The following is a 17577-nucleotide window of genomic DNA, read 5'->3' as shown; positions in this document are numbered from 1 at the left end:
TTAGCAACCGGTTCTGTGGGCGTGGCTTAGTTGGTGGGCATGGCTTGGTGGTCATGTGACTGGCTGGGCGTGGCCAACTCAACATCACTCACATTGAGCCATGCATCTCCTCGCCTGGCCTCTCATAACTGTGGGGATGCTGCAACACTTGTAAGTGTGAAAAATGGTCATAAGTCACTTTTTTCAGTGCCATTGTAACTTTGAATGGTCACTCCACAAAGCAAAGTACCAGCAAAGGAGGAAAGAAAAACTCCAGAGAAGTTACTGAGACAGGAAGTCTAGTCCTGCCAAGAATGTAATAAGGGTTAACGGAGAGGCAGTTTCTGTAAGCAACACCAGAATGTTTCCTTCCTGCCTTCCTTACAGGATTCTACCAGTAATTTCTTCTAACAATCGGTTCTCTGAACTACTTAGAATGTTAACAACCGGTTCTAGCGAATAGGTGCGAACTGGTAGAATCCCACCCCTGATCCCTTCCAACTCTCTTGTTCTGTCTCTCTGTTTCACTCTCTTTTCCATTTCTCTCCCTCCCCCTTCCCCTTAACTTTTGGGTTCACTTAATCAAGCCAATCCATGTGCTATTACAACTTTACAAAGAGAATACAAGAATGAGACTTACTTGTACATGTTTGTAAGACTCCAGTAAAGGCTAAAATCATATTTGCTTTTCATTTTTATGTTAATCTCTGAATGTCTCAGGTCCTTGGCTTGGGAGTTTGAAAAGACACCCAGAAACTAGGATTTTCATCCTCAAAGATATAAGGTCCCCCCCCCTTTTATTCCTTTTGGTCTGACAGCTGCAAGTGTCTATTTACTCAATTATTATTCGATTTCTATATCTGCTATCTCACTCTGAATACAGTGCAGAAGGTTAAAAAAATTATATGATATGAAAAGAAGCCAGAATTACTGTCAGTGAAACAATATTTTGATCATTTCTCTCTCCCCCATCCCTTTTCAAAAGTAGTTTGGGTGAATGATTTCATCAGACTAGGCTTACAGTGATAGATTCTGATTGAACAGTTTTGGTAGAGTTTGTCAATCTACTAGCTGTTTTTTCTTAACGTTGCTTGTTTATACACAGGAAAGTGGCAGTAGAGCAGGGGTCTTCAAACTTGACAGCTTTAAGACTTGTGGACTTCAACTTCCAGAATTCCTCCTCCAGTCATGTTAGCTGAGGAATTCTGGGAGTTAAAGTCCACAAGTCTTAAAGTTGCCAAGTATGGAGACCTCTGCAGTAGAGCAATATATTAAAAGATGGTCCATTTCAATTTAAGAGCGGCAATGAAAGGCAGGAATGAGTGAAAATTGTTAATATTTTTTTTCTGTTGTATTCCAAGAGGATAAATTTATTACATACCTTCTTTTTCTGGGTTCACAGATCAATTAAATGTGGTTTCTGTGGTTTCTGTGGTTATGACTTGGCATATGACATAAATTTAGAGAATTGCGATTTACTCGGTACATGATGAATAATGCATGATCTTGGTCTCTGCATGTAAAGAATGTGTATATCTCTTAATGTTTTTGTTAGGCTTAGTATCAGTCCTGGGAAACATGCTTTCTACCTTGTCTTATTGCATTTGTTGACTCCACAAGTCAATTTCTTTAATCTCCTTGTCAAATTCTTAGCACCAAGACTGTGATTAATGGCTTTGAAAAAATGAAGAAGCTATGGAAGTAGAGATAGATCAAGATCCTAAAGATTATGTTAGACATCTAGAGTGCTCTTTCCAGCAACCAGATAAACATCTCCTGCAGAATCAGAATCGCAGAGTCGGAAGGGACCTTGGGGGTCTTCTAGTCCAACCTCCTGGTCAAGTAGGAAACTCTATACCATTTCAGACAAATGGTTGTCCATTCCCTTCTTAAAAACCTTCTGTGATGGAGCACCCACAACTTCAGGAGGCAAATCGTTCCACTGATTAATTGTTCTCACTATCAGGAAATTTCTCCTTAGTTCTAGGTTGCTTCTCTCCTTCATTAGTTTGCCACATGGCCTCTTCCTTCACTGCAGAGGCCCGAAAAAGGGCCCTGCGGTCTTCAGAAATGCGGGCTGATGCCACCCGCTGATTCAAAATGCCACCTGCCACGCCACCACCTCTTCACCTGCGGAGGCCCCAAAACAGCCCTGCGGCCTTTGCTGGCTGCTCCGGACTGTGCCTAGGAGTGAGAGGGAAAGGAGAAACGTTAAATAAACAGCATTAAGCGTTTCTCCTTTCCCTCTCACTCCTAGGCACTTATTGAGGAATGCAAAAGTCCCTATCCTTCAGGGCAGCACTTCAACAATAAACACATTATCCATCTTCCATTTCTTGTTCATGATTGATGGTGCCCCATATTTTTTCTCTATACAACTTGGCCTGCTTTACATGCATCTCTTCTGGCACATCATGAAAAAAACAAGGAAGCTTCTATCTGTTGCTATGAGCAACCATGAAAGGCTGTGTAGCAATTCCTGTATCCTTTTCTCTGCTGTTGTATCTTCTGTATACTGTACATAGCCTACAGTCATCTCGGTGTCCGCTAAACCAGGGTGGGTGCTGGCTTGTTGCTTTTGAACATGCTAGCTTCATAGGAAATTCAGCAGTGCCACAGAGAAAAGTCAGTGCAAGTGCAGGCAGGAAAGAGAATATTGGCCTTCAAATCTCTTAGAAATTAGGGATTGCATGAGCCCAAGTTCTTCCACTAAGTCAGTTGAGATGGGATAGCTAGAATATTAAATATGAGTGATCTGGGTTTAAATCCCCAGGTCTTAGCTAATCGTGATATCTCAGTCTAACTAACCTATCATAAACTGATATTTGTTACAGGATTAAAGAAAAGCGTAATCTACTGTATCGTAGAATAGAAATAGAATAGAATAGAATAACAGCATTGGAAGGGACCTTGGAGGTCTTCTAGTCCAACCCCTTGTTTAGGCAGGAAATCCTTTCCCATTTCAGACAAATGATTATCCAATCTCTTCTTAAAAATTTCCAGTGTTGGAGCATTCACAACTTCTGGAGGCAAGTTGTTCCACTGATTCATTCTTCTCACTGTGAGGAAATTTCTCCTTAGTTCAAAGTTGCTTCTGTCCTTGATTAATTCCCACCCATTGCTTCTTGTCCTACCTATCTTACAGTCCTCAGAGGATAAAAGATGATGAAGAAGCAACATGCAAACATTCAGCTGAATTTGCAAAAGTCAAATTTAAGTTGGCTATTTAATAAATTTTCTGGCTTTATTTGTGCAGCAAATTGAATGTTATAGTAATTAAACGGGATGGATTCATGTAAGATGCTAAGCCAGAAACAAGCAACACAGCACTATCTTGTGAAACATTGCAGTATAAAAACACTAAATAAAAGAAGCAGACAGGTTGGAGATTTTATGTATATGTGTGTATGTCTGAGGGGTGATGCCGCATATGAAGACGTGTCTGCAGAAACTGAACAAATCAGGGTAAAATTTGTGCTCGATCATGACACGTACTTGAGAAGGTTTTTGTTTGGTTAATAAGTTGCAGGCATGTCCATCTCCATCCATCCCACTTTTGTTCAATCCACATTTTTTTCTACAAAATATTAAAACAATAAAAATAATAAAGGCGGGATACTAAATAAATAAAGGAACATATTTCTCCTATTCAAAACCTATCAAACCAAGATAATAACACAGGGAAGTAAAAAAAAGAGTCACTTTCTCATGAGATGGGTGGCCATATAAACATTATGGGACAAATAAATGATATTTATTTCTGGATGAGAAAATTATTTCAGCCATCCATAAATGTGGGACTACTAATAGTTCTCAGCATAGCTTCAGCAAACTCTCCTGGAGCAGTTTTCCTCATCAGTCAGTTGGTCCAGCTGTATTTACCAAGCAGCCCTGCCCAGTCACCTCTTAAATTTCCTAATACCTTAGAGTAGAGAAGGGAAATTAAGAATTCCTAGTTCTTTTGCTGTGTTACCTGGGACCAGGGGACCATAACAAGAGGGGAAGGCAAAATACCATTCACTAATAGATGCTATCAAGATGTTGAGTTCCTAGCAAGGAAATCTGGCCTTCCTAATAAGCTACTAAGAAGTCATTGCAGAGACTAAAGATTTCCCTCATGGCTAGTAGGAATTCAGTGAGAGGGGTGCCAGGCAGACTGCCTATTAGAATTGCTACTTGTCTGTTGGTTTTGCATACAATGCCCAGATTTACAAAGCCATTGAGAGTTGGGGGCCATACCGGTTTAAATTAGTACTATTTCTAGTGCCAGCTTCGTACAGTTCAGTCTCCTTGTCCATCTATCCAAGAATGCGTGTCTCTGATCAAACAAGGGGCCATCTGCCAAAACCCGTGTGTCGTGTATTCAGCTAGCCTCCTTGTACACAAGAGGTAAATCTATCCCCTTTTGAGGCTAAGCTTGGAAGGTTTTATGGGGAGAAAGGGGGGAATATATCAGATCATAGAACAGCTTTCCTTGATCCGGGTGCCCTCCAGAGGCAAGCCACCATGGCTTGTGCCAAGGGGAGGGTTTATATAGAGCAGATCAGGTGGAGAAACTCTCCTAAATCTCTTTTTCCCCCCCTGTTATAATGACTGTGATTCTTGCTGTTGAAATCAAAACGAAATCTGTTTTGCCCGTTTTGGGGAAACTTCCACTAAGCACCTGTCTGAACGAAATGTGAAGCCCTCTGAATCGAAGATTATAGGTATAGGGAATGCTCTGCAGTATGCCATAGAAAACATGACAAACCTTTGCCCTTGGTGTATTTGTTTCTTCATCTTGAAAGCAGCCTCTTGAATGCATCAACTGCTTGGGATCTATCTCAGGTGACTGTATGAAGAAGCATAAGGGAAGCAGAAACTAAGAAATCTTCCTGGTACAGGGGAAAAAATGGGAAACTTCATTAATACGACTCTTTGTTTAGCTCAATCTGGATTGCCGTGATGGAGAGTGATTCCGGATTGAGATCTTTTCCACCTAGAATTTATTTCTGGTAAGATTTTCATGGAGAATGTAGGGTGTTTTTTTCCTACATCTTCTCACTCTCCAACCACAATGCACTGAGTCCTCCATGGTCTTTCAGGGAGGAGGCCAAGCTGCAGAAGCAAACTGTCCAAGAAGGGGCCTCACAATAAGACATCATTTTGGAATGAATCATCTAAATGAGTCTCAGTTTCTCCTAAGTCCCAGCAATCAAACTTCAAAGAAATTGGGCCCCACAGTAGTAGAAATAAAGAATCCCTTGTTCCAAGATAAGCAGTTATATTTTTGAAGCCATCCTGTTATTATATTTGTTATCTCCTTGAAAGACAACATTTTATCCTGCGTCTCATCAGATTGTCTTTTGAGTGCCAGGGGAAAAGGTGGCTTATTGTATCTCAGAGATATTGGCGGGGTTTTTTCGGGGGGGGGAATACCTTAGAAAAGCTAGTAAAATGGAGCCACTATGAGGTAATTCATTAGAGCAGGAGTTGTGGAACCTGTGACCTTCCTGAAGTTGTTTAAATACAATCTGAGTATTTGAGAGGATAGTTAAAAGTGTGGGTGGATTCAGGATGCCCCTGTGTATAGTCAAAGCAGAATTTCCAAACCTGGACAGACCTCAAATGTGTGGACCTCAGCTCCCAGAGTTCTGAGAAACACTGGATTAGGGTGAATTGAGCTAGCAATGATGGATTGCTTTTGTGGACTCATTTTCTGCGCCTTAGCTTAATCAACCTGAAATTTTTTTTGTGGGAGTAAAATAGGACCAGGAACATAAATTCTGCATTGATCTTTGGTGAGAATGCAAGCCATAAATTTCTTGTGCCCCTTTTCTCCTCAATTTTAAGCCCACATTGACAGACTATTGTACCAATAAAGGAGAATATTTGTAGCTCAGGATTGGAATGAGGGGTCCTTGGAGCTCTCTGAGCTTTGTGGTTTTCTTGCAGATGTTGAATTCCCCAAACCAGGCAACTTCATCAGTGCTAGTCCTAACTCTGACACTGGTGATGTTACTTAGTTTGGGTAATGAAATGTCTGCAAGAAAACAATCAAATTCAGAGAGCACCAAGGACCCCTCAAAGCCAAACTGATTTTGTGAGGGATCATTCAGATACGTTATTATTTGCTATCTCAAGACTCTTTTTCTGCGATGTATTCAAAATGCACATATATAACATGGTACTTTCGGATGCTGGAGCTATTATTGTATTATTATTGTTATCCTTGGGATGGTGACACGGTTCGGTGGGTGGAATTTTTTTCATTTGGGAACGGAGATTGGAATTTCATTTTAATGTGTGCCTTTGTGTATGCAGAAAAATGACAGTAAAGGATATCTTATTTTATTACTACTTTATCCCCATTGTCCATGAAATAAAATTTTAAAAAAAATCATTTTATGAAAATATGTGCCTTTTTATAACAATTTCCTCTTCCCATAAACTATTTTAACACCTGTTTCATGTCACATGCTAAGCCATGATATGCTTTGCTTTTCGCTTAGTGTCATATGTGAAACTCAATAGTTGTTAAATATTCACCAAGCCATAGCTAACTAAACAGTAGTTTAGGACAATGCTGTGTTTGCAAGAAAATTTACCTTCTGTTAGCTAAACCATGATTTAATCAAAGAATCCAGTTTCCTGGGCTTGAACGAAACATTAGACCAGGGGTCTTCAAACTTGACAGCTTTAAGACTTGAGGACTTCAACTCCCAGAATTCGTCCTCCAGTTATGTTAGCTCAGGTATTCTGGGAGTTGAAGTCCATAAGTCTTAAACTTGCCAAGTTTGAAGACCAGGTTTACATTAGACCATTAACTGCAGGCTAAGTTTGCACAACATACCAGTTTATAAAAAAATGTTATTTTGTGGCCCAGCATCCCATGCAATACTGCTCAGATTTCAGATATGTTGGCTGTACAGTCCCAAAGGTGCTTTTTCAAAAGGCAACTGGACTTGCTTTGTTTTTCCTTGAAGACGTTCCGCTTCTCGTCCAAAAATTGCTTCAGTTTCTTCAGAATGGTGGAGAACGAAAGGATCTTTTTCCTTGCAGTCATCTGGTCATTAGCGCTCTCTCTGAGACTCATTGAGGTCATTGGAGATTTATTTATCTAAGAAGCAAAAGGTCTTCAAGAAAAAAACAAAACAAAGTCCAGTTGCCTTTTGAAAAAGCACCTTTGGGACAACCATGACTTGGATGACTGAGAATCTCCATAGAACTTTTAGAATAGTATCTCTTCAGCTCAGTGGGGGGAGAACATTTTCTGTGTGTGCTAGACATACTGCTGCTTGAAAAATGAAGAAGGAATGTTTCTCCTTTAACATGCTTAAGGGGGAATCCCGGAAAACAGCGTTTGTAGTGTTCTAAAAAAATTTGTAATGCTGAAAAAAAACCCTCTGCTTTCTCATCTATAACATTAACATCCTCTTCTATTAGTTCAGTGCCAGTTAGGCAAAATGAGGATTTATCTTTTCAGCAGGTGTGAGTGAAACAGCTATTTGTAATGCTACCCGTGCTCTTAGTCAGTGAGGCTGGCATGGACCTCGGCTGACTAATATAGATACAGTATGAATGTTTGATCCCTTTGTACATCCCAGTTTTATGGGTTATGGGCTGGAGATCGGCAGCCTTTTTTGGTGGTTTTTTTTTTTTTTTTTTGCTCTCCCTTCTGAGTCAAATACAATAATCTCATCTAATTTTCATCTATGTTTAGAGGATTGATTTTTTTTTTTTAAAAAGAGATGGGTAGTGATACCTAATGCTTTGAGACCTACAAACTGATCAGACTTTTCCTGCTTCAGGCATTCCCTTCCCAGTATTTGGCAGTTTTCCAAAGTGAGCTTTTGAAGCATTGCTTAGGTATGGTTTTCTTCCCCCCACCCTCCCGGCAATGTGTCAAGGAAAGTCAATCGAATATGAAATGAGAAACACAGGTTTCTGAGATTTTCTATTTGGTTCCTGCTACCACAGTTTGTTTGCGGGCTGGTTGGAGAATTTACAGCCATGGTTTAAATTCTGCATTTAGTTGGGCCAGGCTGGATGGTGAAACGCCTGTAACAATTTCCTTGTTTTCCCTCTTTGTTGTTGTTCATTAAAAGGAGCTGCTTTAAATGGTTTTGGAGTGCTGTGATAATGATGGATGGATAGATGCCAGAACCTTTGCTTGCAAAAATCAAGGTTAAACTGAGCTTTGAGTAATCTATGAATTCAGCTTCTAGGGCCTTTCACTGATTTGGTTTAGTCTGTTATGTCAGAGTTCCCCAACTTTTCCGACTTTGTGGACCGGCGGGTGGAGGGGGGAGAGGGGAAGGTTCTGTGCAAGTAGCGTGCAAATGTGAGCACACGCGCGCAGGTTGCGCAAGAGGGGGATGCGCACATGCTCACCCACGGCTGGGTTTCAAACTATTCTGAATGTTTGACTCAGTTAAAGATGAACCAATTGTGGCTAAGGCTTTCAGGAACTTTCTTATAGAAATTGAGATACAGGTGTTCACTAGTAGTATTGTTTGATAACAGCTCTGTGTTGAATCAGTTATCTCTCACATAGAGGCTACAAGAATCTTTAATCTTTAATGCCAATTATTTCACTATTTCGGTTTCTCCCATTCTTGATTACTTTTGTTGACTTTAACAAAAACAAAACACAAAAGTGCAGGGTGGCATAACCAATTTATTTATTGCTTGCTTTCAGGTTTATGTCTTGTTTTCCTTTGGTGATGTAAGATACCTTACATGGAATTAATTTCCCATCGTTTCATTGCCATAGCAGCCGTCTTGTGAAGAAGACTGCACTAAGAGAGAGGGGCTGGGCTGCAGTCATCCACTGAGCTCCTTGGTTGAGTTAAGGTGGTGTCTCTGGTGCAATTCTGGTAACGCAGCTACAACTTCTCTCTCTCTCTCTCATGTAATGCTTACAGTAAACTCATCCTCCATGAATTATAAGCAGTGAAATTGTATGCACTCACTATGTTTAGGGCTACTACACCTGGATTGTGAACAGCCAATCATTAGGTGGCAGTAAAGAGTTTTCTATATTTTTGTGCTGTCACCTAGGAAAACGGGTTAAGTCCAGAATCAGCTGAAATGGGTGAGCTTATAGATACATTCATGATATCCAATCTGCCACTCCTTATTTGCACAAGAGGAAACTTTAGAGTCAGATCCGGCCAACTTTTCATGGACGTATATCTCCCCTGGAATCCCGTACTCATATTAGAACTTGTTTGCATTCTCAAACCAAAGTTTTCAGGTGATTTTTATCCTTTTTGAAGCAATCTAAGGAGAATTAGCTTCATTTCCAAAGGAGCGTGCCCTTATCTTCAGTCTGTAACCGCAGTTGCTGTTTCTTCCGTTATCCAGTTGATGTTTTTTATAATCCAAGGAGAGTGTGATGGTTCAAGAAAAGCTAAAGAACTTTCATTCTGTATCTTAACAAACCCTGAAAGGAGCTAATTTTACCACTGTGCCATCAGTAGCTGATTGTACTCTCTCCAATTATTTTTCTCAGCACGCACAAGAAAGGGTCTCGTTTCCTTTTTTGTGTGTGCATATAAGAGAGAATATTCTTGTCTTTCCGTTCTCCACCATCCCTAATCCTGCATAGTGTTTCAAGTCAGGCCACTGTGAACTGGATGTATTGATCATACTTACCTGCTGTGATTATTATGTTTTCCGGGATTTTGTATGATTTTTTTGCTTTTGCGGCTTTTATTTATATATTTTTTAATTCTTTCCGTTGTTTTTAATTATCGTGAGCTACCCAGAATCACATAGGAGAGATGGGCAGCTATATAAATTGAACAATTAAACAAATACACAGGCTGTAGAATGAGATTGAATTGAACATGGTTCTGGGCACGATACTTTTACAAATCAGCCACTTTGTTTTTTTCTCTTTTCGTCTTTGCTTCCCCCGCTTTCTTTCATTTCTTTTTTCTTTCTCTTTTTTTTTTGGGGGGGTCTATGGAATTTTCCTGGGCTTCGGGCACTGCCAGGATCTTGCATTTGTCAGAAGCAACATTGCATGAGAGCCTGAACAGCTACTCATTGCAAAACATGTGCTGCGTGCTGCTGACTAATTTCCTTCGGTGTATAATTGAGGGATGACTCAAAGCTCAGTTTTGGCCACCTCCTTGCAGTGCTGAGCAAAGTTGAGCTTGGGTTGGAATTACCATCAAAGCGGGCCGGGATACCTCCAGTCTGTCCCATTTACCATGCACAGTAGGGTTTGGGGCAGAGAGGAAATTGTTCTCCGCGATTCTCCTTGTGGCTGGGATGAGTCAGGGGATGTGCTTTTGGCGATCAGAGGGGCACGTGGCCACTTTTGTATGCTAATAGGAGGCGAGGTCTCTTGCTGGGAATTGACATTTCCCTCCATTCTTGGTGAACGATTTCAGGACTCAGAGAGTTGAGTTTCTTGCTTGCTATGAATAGTACAGGAAACCGGTCTCATTTGGCAGGCAAGTTTTTTAGATTTTTTTTTTAGTCACCTAAGAATGAAACTTTCCAAAAAGAAAAAAAAAATATGAAAGTGCTGTAAGTCACACCTTATTTCTCTTGCCCTCTTCTTTCTGTGACCTTTTGAATCCTTTCCCTGCCTTCTTTCATCTCCCTCCTCCTCTCCTCTCTCTCTCTCTCTCTCTTTCTCTCTCTGTGTGTGTGTGTCTTCCTTCTCTCTCTCTCAATCAACTTTGGAAGTCAGGACTACTCTAGGATAGAATATCTCAGCGTGCAGATGGACTACATAAGCTCCTTGGAGGCGCAAAGAAATGGATAACAAGATAAAACATTCCTGTGCTCATTCCCCGTTGTTGGGTCATGTTGCCATGTTGGCTGGCAGAATCAATGGATTGCTCAAGAAAACCAAGATTGAAACCTGGAACCATTGCTGTATGTGAGTGTTTTGAACCAGGTGGCTGATCGATTGTATGCTTTGCTATTTTTTTTTCCTTTACTACCAGTAGATAACGTGTTTCTAAATTTATGTTTGCCTATTGATGCAAAGGACTGGGGCTGCAGTCCATTGGCAGAACACGCAATTTTACCTTCACTGTGTCTCAGATTTTATCAGTGTTGTCTCTAGTTAAAATGATTGGAGACAAGAGTTGTTGTTTTTGTTTTTTGCTGGTTGGAATACGTATGTGGCTACATGCACTTGCTGCCTGGCTAGTCTCCGCTGAATGACCGAAAGCAGGTTTCTGGTTTTCCATTATTTGATCCACTTGATGTTGTACATGAGTAACTTTCCTTGGTCTTGATCAGGCAGTGAGTCTCAGGATGGTGATATCTATCTCATTGCTGAATAACAGAGTTAGAAGGGACCTTGGAGGTCTTCTAGTCCAACCCCCTGCTCAGGTAGGAAACCCTATGCCATTTCAGTAAATAGTTATCCAATCTCTTCTTAAAAACCTCCAGTGTTAGAGCACCAACAACTTTTGGAGGCAAGTCACTCAACTGATTAATTGTTTACACTGTCGGGAAATTTTTCCTTATTTCTAGGTTGGTTGTCTCCCTACTTAGTTTCCATCCATTGCTTTTTGTTCTGCCTTCAGGTTCTTTGGAGAATAGGTTGGCCCCACCCCTTCTTTATGGCAGCCTCTGAGATATTGGAACACTACTATCATATCATACCGAGTCCTTCTTTCCATTAGACTATACAGTAGACATACCCAATTCCTACAACCTTTATTCATATGTTTTAACCTCCGGTCCCCTAATCATCTTCAATGCTCTTTTCTGCACTCTTCACACCTTGCTTTTCTGAAGTCCACCATGGGCCAAGTTGCCTCTGGGAGATTTGGCCCTAACCCTGAAGCTTGCTTTTGGATCCATCATTAAGCTTTTTCCCTCAGCCTTAGTATTCTAACTCTTCATTGGGAATTATAGTATATGAAAGGAAAAATAAATAAATCCAGAATTTAGAGCACCTGGCAAATGAAAGAAATCTGAATGGAAATTCACGATATTTAGACTTTTGGAATCTACTGCCTTCCAGATCTGTTAGATACAAGTTCCCTCATCCACATCCATTTGGGAGTACAATAGGTAGTTTTAAGAAAATAAGAATTATTCTGCTTGTGAGTTTATATAGTTTTATTTTACATTCTGTAAGTTTTCAGGTAGTCTCTCTCTCTCTCTCTCTCTCTCTCTCTCTCTCTCTATATATATATATATATATATATATATATATATATATATATATATATATATAACAGGAAAGAGATTTCTCTAGCATCTGTTCCTCTTGTGAGACTTCTTTGTTGCTTCCATTTAATTCGAAAGGATCCAGTCTCTACAACTTCGAGTCAAATTATTACATTATTAAAATGTACAGATGCAGGCATATATATATTGGTCCACAAGAGGCAAGGATTATTGTACTAATCGTTCAAGGGAATACTGTTCTTGGATTGATTGGGAACAGAAAGGGTTTTCCTGTGTGAGTAGGTGTGGAATTGAGAACCTGTTATGAAACTGGATTCAAGGCAACTTCTTGCATCACAGATTGGCAAGAAAGGAGAGGGACACAGTTTAAGCAGCCTCATTATGTTACAGCTAGGAGTATGTGCTAAGTTCTGCAATTTGTACAGTACAAACAGTTCATACTGGATTTATTATATATTTTTCTTTCCCACTCTGCTTCTGGGGAGAAAGATGGAGTACCTGTGCTTGGAAAAGGAGAACATAACAAGAAATATTTTCACTTAAAAAATGAAATGAAATGCCTCTTTTCTAACCTTTTTGTACCGATCCGGGTCTGGCATCAAAAGCAAATGCCTAGTTCTCAAGAGCTTGTTGGTCTTTTCACGACATCTGCTGAACTGCCATCACTAGGAAGGAGGTAGAAGAGGAAGATAAGACCAAAAAAATAAATAAATTAAAAAATTGGGAGAGTTGCTTTGGGTAAATTGCTGACACCTCGACTCAGAGAGCAGAATGAATTGGAAATGGACGCTTCATTGGCGTGTTTTTTTCCCTTCCCTTCCTTTCATTTGCCTGCAGCTGATTCAAGAGTCTTCCAGTAGCAGACGAAAGAAAGCTGCAGCGTTCCTGACTGCACATGGATTAGATGCTTGGGATGATTTTAGCCACTACCTTGTTGAGGACTATGTGAGATTTCGGTAGTTTGGTCCCAGTGGTAAGTTAAACACACTCTTCCTTTAACCCTTTATTTATAGTGGTTCTCAGTCTTGGATCTATGGACCGGTGGGGGGGTGTTGTCAGAGGGGGTCCGCAGAGGCTTGAAGAAATGTTATGGTTTAATGCTTGAGTTAAGTCTTGGTGGTCCGTAGCCATGGACCATGGCCACAAAAGGTATTTAAAGGGGATCCCTGGTGAAGAAAAGGTTGAGAACCACTGCTTTATTGTATTATGTTTTTAACGTGTTTCGCTTATCTAGGCCATTTTATTACTAATCCCATTTTAGAGCTAAAGAACTGAGGGTGTGTAAGATCACTGCCCAATTGACCATTCCTCCTCCTTAGCCAAGTTGGAGGAGGGATACTCCAAGCCCAGGTTGGGGAAAAATAAGTACTAGTTCAGAAACCCCTTAAATCATTCTTAATTCACCTTATCCCATGATTTGCCTTTAGGCTGATCGTGCCTCTTTCATTCCATCTAGAATAGGAAATTGTTTCTTGTATATCTCTTGGAACCATTATAGTGCGATACGATCATGAATGTTTACTGTCCTTTGTAAATAAAAATAGTATAACTGTCTAATTCACAAAAGACAACTCTGGGCAATGTACAGTCCTCATAGATTATTACTGCCATCATAACCCCGTCTGTATTTTCATTCCTGTATCGCATATGGACTAGGGGCGTGATGCTAAGAGATGGTGACTAGTTGAAGACTAGCTGGCGAGTTCAGGGCAAAGATAAGGTTTGCCTTTGAAGAACAACACACTTATTTACTTTGTGATAATTGATATTATAGTTTCATTCTCAGAATTTCCAGGGAGAAAGAGACAAAGCCAAATCATTTATTTAGATTTCATATTTCTTAATTGCCCGTCTCCTTGGAGAGGGACTCTGTGCGTTGTCCACATAAATTATCTGAATTCTTGTAAGGCATTTTAATTTGCTTGTGGTTTGTATCGTACCTTCTGGCCTGCATCAGCTTGTATCACAGAAAACAATCTTGCTTGAGACCTGCCCCACTCTCTGTAATTTACTTATTGTTCCATGTGATGGTGGACATTTTAAGACGTGTTGCCTAGCCTCTGTAATTGCTTCAGAAAAGAAATGGACCAAAATTCTTTGCCAAAATTCTCCCATCACAGTTTTGTGATCCCAGAAGAGTCTTTGGCAGTGGCCTACCTACCCAGCCAAATATTTGTGGGAATAAGTGGCCAAATATTTCAATTGGCATTTCGATTGACATTAAACATTTGGCAATCTTAAGATTTTTTGGGGTGGGGGGAATTTGAGAATTCACAGGTGATTCATTTGGAAGAAGACAGATGGTTAGCTGGTTTGCAGTGAAGTTTAGTCATGGATTGTGTTTGATAGCTGGCATTCTGACAGTTAATTGTATGCAATCAGGGATATTTGATCAAAGAGAGATGAGAATACCCCTGGCATATATTGGGGGGGGGGGGATACTAATACAAAATGATTCAATGGGAACATGACTCTTATCAGAAAACACCCTTTTACTAGAAGACAAACTGGTGAAGTTACTACCTGTCATTTCATACTTATACATGGACTCACCCCAGACACACAACCTAGATGTTTTTTATATCTCCCTCTATTTTGTGTGTGTGTTGTTGTTGTTGTGAGGACTTGGGCATTATTCCAGACAAAACTGTGGTCTGCAGCCTCCCAACTTGTTCCAGAAGTGACTACCCAGGTGTGGAATGCTTGTACATATGACTAAAGATCAATCTGGAAGGAAATGCTTTGGTTTTTACTAGAAAGTTTCCTATTTACTTTTAGTCAAGGAATCATTAAACCAGAATCTCCAAATTATAAAGTCAAGTAGAGCTGGAATGTCCACCAGATTCCCAGGGGATATTTTTGGAAATTTTGGTGCTCCTGAGTACCATTTTGATTGGACATTTCTACTTCTAAATTGCAATGAAATGGGGTCCATATGTAGCACATTGTACGTTGTTCAACGAGCAAGGCACGTTGTTGCATTTGCGTGACTGTGGTTTGCTAAGCCTGCTAGTATTATTTTTATTTATTAAGCAAACTTACTTGGCTGCCCATATACCAGAAGGAACTCTGGACAGTGAACAAAAAAGAAATCTCAATACAGTGAAAAGACCATTTGAACCATTCCACTCCTCTTTCAAAAGTAAGGAGAAAGAGGTTGCAGTTATGCGATATGTTTAATCAAGTCAAGTGGAAGATCATATTCACACAAGATACTGAGCTTTATTAATTTTAACTACGGTTAGAGGTAGGAGTTGTTGTTTTTTAGCTTGTTTGTGCGAACATCCCATTTAGTTTATGGTTAGATACACTACATAAATTAAGAACATGGTTTCATTTTGGAATCGGGTTATGTATATTATGTGAATGCAGCCAATGTGTGTGAATCTTTTGGATTATTATGAATCTCAGTAATATGATTTTTTACATCTATGCTATGCTACTGCTTCATGTTGTTGGGTTGGTTTTATTCTTTTTTGCCACAATTGTTAAACAAATCATCGCAGTTGTTAAGTGAATCACATGGTCATTAAGTGAATCCATCTCCCCTTATTGGCTTTGCTTGTTGGAAATTGGCTGGGAAGGTAACCAATGGTGATCACATGACCCCGGGATAGTACAGCTGTCGGAAATACATGCCAGTTTGGCATATGTCTGAATTTTGGTCATGTGACCACAGGGATTCTCCAATGGTTTGTATGTGTGAAAATTGGTGGTGTTACTTTTTTTCAGTGCCGTTGTAACTTTGAGCGGCCACTGAACGAATGGTTGCAAGTTGAGGACGACCTATATCAATTTGAAGCTAACTTCAGCAGCAAAATCGAGTGGCTTAGGTCGGAAATTCCAAATAGATTTGGAAATCATTCTTTGCAGTTCCACTTGTCCTGAAATCCAAAGCGAAAACCACACCCAACTTTCCTTTTCTTCCTCCCACATCCTGGGATAATGGCTGCTTCCAGAGGAGTGTAACCATGTCTGATGATAAATATCACACACTGCTAGCTATTTTTGCCGCTGTTTTTTTTTTTTTAAGTTGTCAAATTCCTCTCTCTATTACTGCAATTTGAAGCTGGCTTATTAAGGAGACGAGTCCAATTACAGACATGTTTATTCAGAAATAGCCCATTGAGCTCATTAAGACTTATTCCCAGATCACTCTCTAGAGCAGGGGCGTCCAACCTTGGCAACTTTAAGACTTGTGGACTTCAACTCCCAGAATTCCTCAGCCAGCTTTGCTGGCTGAGGAATTCTGGGAGTTGAAGTCCACAAGTCTTAAAGTTGCCAAGGTTGGACGCCCTGCTCTAGAGGAATGCAATCTTTTCTATGGAACTTACTAGGGTTTAATTTTAAGCAGACTTCCTTAAGATTCCAGTATGAGCGCTCTCCGTATATTCCATATGTGGCAAAGAAGGCTAATCCTATTATGTCCTGAGGAGTCAAGTCTTAATCCCATCACCCTGGAGCTGGAGGTCTTTCGTCTTGTAGATGGGCTGGCCCAAGTCTTTCTTAAAGGGCACCAAAGTATCTGCTGGGGGCAGGCAGGGAGCTGAAGCCCCGAGTTTCTGTCTCCCTTAACTTTTCTATTTCTCTTTTAGGGAAAATATGACATTCTGCCTTTTTAAAAAAAACATTTCCTGAAATATTTCATTCTTCTAGGAGAGGGGTAGGTGCTAACTTTCTACACACACCTGCCCCAAAGGTGCTTTTCCAAAACGCAACAGGACTTCCTTGTTTTTTTCCTTGAAAACATTTCGCTTCTCATCTGAGAAACTTCTCCAGTTCTGATAAGAGTATTTTTAAAGGTGATAAGTTCTGAAGAAGTTTCTCAGATGAGAAGCGAAACGTTTTCAAGGAAACATTTCAAGAAAGACCTGTTGCCTAATGGAAAAGCCCCTCTGGGACCACTATGACCTGGATGACGGAGAATTTCCATAGACTTTGACAAGCATGCAGTTCAGGTAGTGAAGCCTGTCAGTTCTGTCTAGAATTGAACCCGGGACCATTTCATACAAAGTAGCTGCTTGCCCCGCTGAGCTTTGAATGACTTTTTGATTGCCTGAAGTTTACAATAAGCAGTCACAGAGGCGTAAGCCCGAGGATGTTTCCTGTACAGGTAGTCCTCGACTTACGACCCAAATTGAGCCCCCACATTTCTGTTGCTAAACAAGACAGTTAAGTGAATTTTGCCCCATTTTACGAACATTGTTGCTGTAGTTGTTAAGTGAATCCCTGCGGTTGTTAAGTATAACCTGGTTTTGTTAAGTGAATCTGCCTTCCCCATTGACTTGGCTTGTCAGAAGATCTCAAAAGGGGACCACATGATCCCAAGACACTGCAACCTTCATAAGTAGGAGCCAGTTGCCAAGGATCCAAATTTTGATCACGTGACCATGGGGATGCAGCAATGGTTGTAAGTGTGAAAAAATGGTCATAAATCACTTCTTT

At 40.3% G+C, this 17577-nt stretch overlaps 1 protein-coding gene across 9 annotated transcripts in view; it reads left to right on the top strand.

Moving 5' to 3' along the window:
• The window catches only part of LOC113425383 (endonuclease domain-containing 1 protein-like), a 132019-nt gene that overhangs the window by 74130 nt on the left and 40312 nt on the right, over positions 1 to 17577 (top strand). For 5 of the 9 annotated variants that reach the window (XM_087968878.1, XM_087968877.1, XM_087968884.1 and 2 more), the window contains one exon: positions 12970 to 13105. The exons of 3 other annotated variants lie outside the window; for them this stretch is intronic. The gene's annotated coding sequence lies outside the window, so the exon portion shown is untranslated. Of the gene's footprint in view, positions 1 to 10669; positions 10862 to 12969; positions 13106 to 17577 lie in introns of all 9 variants that reach the window. One more of the 9 variants, XM_087968875.1, reaches the window with a different exon arrangement.

Source organism: Notechis scutatus, chromosome 6 (genome assembly GCF_049901735.1).
Source record: "Notechis scutatus isolate UNSWTSFEM ecotype Mainland chromosome 6, rNotScu1.2, whole genome shotgun sequence".
In the NCBI taxonomy this organism is placed as follows: domain Eukaryota; kingdom Metazoa; phylum Chordata; class Lepidosauria; order Squamata; family Elapidae; genus Notechis; species Notechis scutatus.
This window is presented reverse-complemented; position numbering and strand designations above follow the sequence as displayed.